This window comes from Cynara cardunculus (assembly GCF_001531365.2).
Source record: "Cynara cardunculus var. scolymus isolate 2C chromosome LG 12, CcrdV1, whole genome shotgun sequence".
Taxonomy (NCBI): Eukaryota; Viridiplantae; Streptophyta; class Magnoliopsida; order Asterales; family Asteraceae; genus Cynara; species Cynara cardunculus.
In genome coordinates, this window is record NC_037539.1 from 23290953 (window position 1) to 23295882 (window position 4930).

General features: G+C 33.4%; 1 long non-coding RNA gene across 2 annotated transcripts; it reads left to right on the plus strand.

Annotated features, from left to right (window-relative positions):
• The first annotated feature begins 268 nt into the window (after positions 1–268).
• On the plus strand, positions 269–4017 carry LOC112523589. Of its 2 annotated transcripts, XR_003070287.1 has the most exons (3): positions 269–526; positions 1158–1280; positions 3669–4017. It is a non-coding gene; the product is annotated as an uncharacterized LOC112523589 (long non-coding RNA). The 2 variants fall into 2 exon arrangements; XR_003070286.1 differs by lacking the exon at positions 1158–1280.
• The last annotated feature ends 913 nt before the right edge of the window (positions 4018–4930 follow it).

Sequence of the window (4930 nt, forward strand, 5' to 3'; positions counted from 1 at the left end):
AGTACTTTTGATCTTTGAAGCTCAAACTCAAACCAATCAAACACCACTCTTATGGTACATCTTTATAATCAACCACCATCACAACTAACAATTTTTGGCATAAAACAAAAAATCAAACATTTTTAATCATCAATTACATCTAAAGAATCTATATATATACTACCTTATTAAGCAGATTTACCAAAAGTCTTAAAAGTCTTAAAAATTATAAATGACCATACCCTTATCTTTTATCCTTTACTGCAGTAGTAGATTACTCACTCCCCTCCCCCAAAGGATCGCTCCCCTTTCCAAGACGCCGATTAGGTCGCTTCCCTCCCCCAAGACGCCGATTAGGTCGCTCCCCTCCCCCAAGACGACTATTCAAACGCTTCGTCGCTCCCAATACGACGATTCAGGCAATTCCTCACTCCCCAAGACACTCGAATCATCAATATATTAAAGCGAGGTTTCATCATCTTCCATCGTCTTCTTCGAAATCAGACCTCTCTTCCATCGTCTTCTTTATCATTCAATCCATCTCCAGGTTTGTTTTTACCATTTATGCGAAAATATCAGGTTTCATTTATGCGAAAATATTAGGGTTTCATTTATGCGAAAATATCAGGTTTCATTTATGCGAAAATATTCGGGTTTCATTTATGCAAAAATATCAGGTTTCATTTATGTGAAAATATCAGGTTTCATTTATGTGAAAATATCAGGTTTCATTTATTCAAAAATATTAGGGTTTCATGTAATGTGGCTGGTTAATGATCTTTATAATGTAATGTGGCTGGTTAATAACGCATATATGATGAAATTAAATTGCAACAATGTAGAATGGCAGTGTGGCTGGTTAATGGTTTGGTTAATAATTTGATAGTTTAAGGTATATCATATATGGAATGTAAAACGAGAGTCTTCATGTTATATGTGTGTTGATCAGTTGGTTTTCTGCTCTCTTTCTCTCAATCTCTCTCAAGTATTTTGATCTCTTTCATGGTGGTTTAATAAAGGGTTTCTCACTGAGTTCCTTGGCATTCTATCCCCCTCCCCTTTTCTTTTTTATTTTATCAAAACTCACAACTGTAGTAGGAAAAAAGTGAGAAGGAAGAGTTTGGAGAAGAAATGAAAAATTAGATAAAGAAGGTGGTTTTTTTTTAATTTATGTGTAGGGTGGAGGTGGGCATACTGCTAGTGGAGCTCTGTTGGTATCTCTTTGTAAAACCCTCTTGATGATATTACCTGCTTGTTACTCTCTCACCAGTGATATGCTATCATTCAAACCAAAAAGATAGGTACCATTTACAATATCTTGGATTTTATATATTCATTCAACATGGCTTAATTATGTGTTTGTGAATGTTTTTGTGTGAGATTATTCTTTTATTTGACCTTTGTGGGTGTTTCCGATCTTGTTTCAGCATGGCTTCTATATATCTTTAATTTTGTGTGAGATGATTTCTGTGTTTCTTTTCTAAGATGCACTTGAAATCTTTGAAAGATCATGCATTTTTGTGTTTCTTTTCTAAGATGCACTTGAAATCTTTAAAAGATGCACTTGAAATCTTTGAAAGATCATTCATGATCATGGTTTATGTCTGTTCGTGTGAGATGATACTTGTGTTTCTGTCTGTCTTTGAAAGAAATCATGTTTGCTTTTTGACCTTTATTGGGTGTTTCTGATCTTGACTTAACATGACTTGTAGTCTGTTAATTTCTGTGAGATATTATGCTTTTGTTCTTTGACTTTTCACTAAAAGCACTTGAAATCTTCAAGAAATCATGCATGCTTGCTTGACCAATGTGGGTGTTTCTACTTTTATCTATACCATAAAGCAAGCATGCTAGATTACCAACCACTAAAAAAATTCTCATGTACTTTATGACATAAGAACCAAACTCTTCTAACCTGAATTTTGATGGGTAGAAATAATTTGTTCAAAACCAGAGTTATGTTGGGATTTCCAGCCCATTTAGCAACAAACTCAAATATAAGATGGTCTGCATTCAATATAAGTATTTTTACACCTGCCAAAGTACAAGAAGAACAACCTACAATCATTAAGCAAAGTGCCTATTGAAAGACTTATAGGAAGCATTTGGAACATTAATCAGTAGACTGATGAATATACCCTGAAATATAGGAGGAAGAGTTCCAAGGGTAAGGCTTTCAATTTCTATGGATCTTATTGGAAACATACCAATATAATAAGAAGATTTAGGTTTTGACATGCTTCTGATCATGCCACATATTGCCTATACAAGAATGAAATTGATGTGAGATGGGTTATATTTTATATATATAACAAACCAATCTTATTGGAAGGCCCAAAATCCTCAGAAATCAAATAAATGAAAATAAATGAATCCATATATATCTTGACACAAAACCATTCAGATTCCTCCTTTTTCTCTTTTACTATTTGAAAAAAGAAGCACCAAAAATAGTTAATCAACAATGCTTTGGTATATATTGATAAGTTCATTATTGTTCATTTTGTTGATTTAAGTACTTATTTTTACAGCAAACTAATTGGTGGTTGAGCAGCAAAAACACACACACTGTTAAACCTGCAGATGCTTGATGGCAGTAAAAAACACACCAAAAAACATAGAGGATTTTTTCTTTAGCTGCATCTGGGATTTCTCTCTTGAATGCATTATGCATGTAGGGCAGACTTACTAAGCAGCTTCAGTCATGTAAAAATTGTAATCACTTGAAAGTGTAGTCTTAGTAGTTACCCTTTGGACTATAGTAGGTTGCCTGATTGGTGCTTGGGCTAAAAATTTTAATTAGGAAATGACGTTTCACTTGGCTTAGAGAAGGTAAGGCTATATTCCCCTTCCACCTCTGTGAACCTGTAATGGTTCAATCTTTTGTACCTTACCATTATTTTGTTTTGGTTGTCTGAAGTTAAATACATTTAGGAATTAGGAGATCTCTTTGAGAAATGTTCTCATTCCAGTAATATAGTCACTACTAAGTCATTGTGTTGTAGGGAATTTTGGTAACTTTGAGGTTGGCTACCATGTGTTTGTTAATTAGACATATAAATTTGTTGCCATATAATTTTTGGGAAAATAGAATGGAATCTCAAAGCACTTCTTATATTTGGTGTTTTGATCCTCATCTGGAAAATTTAGGCCTCCAACTCCCATATACAGTGAGCTATGTACATGCAAAAACCTGACTCTTGTTATGGCAAACAATAGTAACCCTCTTTTCTTTCATGATTGTAGACTCCTATGCCCCATGCAACCATGACCAAATCCTTGTTTAGCTGTTTTTTTCTTTCAGAATTTGAATGAGGCAGCTTGGTCGGTCTTTATTTAAAACACCATTTTTTTACAACAAAGTATCAAGGTAAGATGATATATTTCACTTAGAAGTTATATCTAAGCAGGCCTCTGACAAAGCAGGGTTTATTTTAAACATTCAGTTCCAGGGGTGGGTTCCATAATTAGGCACTTCATCTAAAGTGGTGGATATATAATTAGATTTGCCAGTGGCAACAAACCAAACTTCAACGTTAGCATGTGTTGCAACTCTTACCTAATATAGAGTTCTTTAACCTGCAACTATTTACTATGAATATTCTTGGTGCAAAAGTATTTTATAAAGATTAAAGCATAAGATCACTTTTGAGAATTTTTAATGCAAAATGTCTTTGTGTGTGATGCAGATGGGAAGTAGAGCACTGCAATAAATTCGACCTACGGAGGCCCATAGAAAAGTATTTAATAATGTGAAATCATGTGGAGTGCATTAGCCTTTTGGATTGTTCAAAGTCTTGCTGGATTCTGCGATCGTGGTGGAACTAGACCAGCATCCGTTGATATCGTTATGTCTCGTTAGGGTGAGAGCAACATCCGGATGAACCCAATTGATAAGATCATAGGATATGGAATGACCCCATGAAATGTTACTCCATAATGGACCATATGGATTGTATTTATAGAACAGATGGTAAACTCCATTGTGATACATTGGTCCTGTATTAATACATCAAAGACCAATTGCACTGATCGAAATTAGTGTCGATTTAATTTAGCTTTCAAGAAACCAAGTTGAAGTACCTATATGTAAGTATATATATATATATATATATATGTGTGTGTGTGTGTGTGTGTGTGTGTGTGATTGTGTTTTACCATTAGGATCTGCAAATTCCATCAGCAGCCCATGTAGACCAATGGATCATCAGATCATGTAAAAAAGATTCAATACAAAACACAAACATTAATCGATCAATGGACATGATACAAAACACAAAGAAAACAGCCATAAACCATAAACATCCATTAAAAGATTCAGATAATGACAATACGCTAAATTTCACAATTAAAAGTAAATTACAATTTTTTTTAAAGATGTAAGGTTAAATATCTCAAACATAATCGAACCAATTACAAACAATGTCTTAAAGTCTTAAAAATAACTCATAATGCAAGTTACATAGTTTTAAAAACAACTCATAATTCATTAAGTATTAGTACTACTTTATGCATTCATTTTTAAAATCTCTTAATCTACAATTAAAATAGCATATAGTACAAGTTACTAATGCACATTATTACCTTTTATTTTCATGTTACCAAGATATTATTGACACATTTCACTCGTGCCTTCACCCTCTCATACCTCTATGTCTTCTACATCCCACAAGGTGAGATTCAAACTGATATTCACCAAGAGTTATTAAAAGTGTTCCCATTCAATTGCTCTAGAACTCTTGGTCTCGCTCTCGATCTCTTGATTCTTTGCTCTTGGTGTAAATCGAACACATTTGTGGAATCGTTTAAATATGATGGATTTTAAATATATTGGATTTTAAATTGTCATACAATTTTTTTCATTGATAAACTGTAATTGGAACCATAACTCTTATTTATTCAAGTTGTATTAATATGTAAAAACCAAGTGTAACTTATATCATCGTTAAAT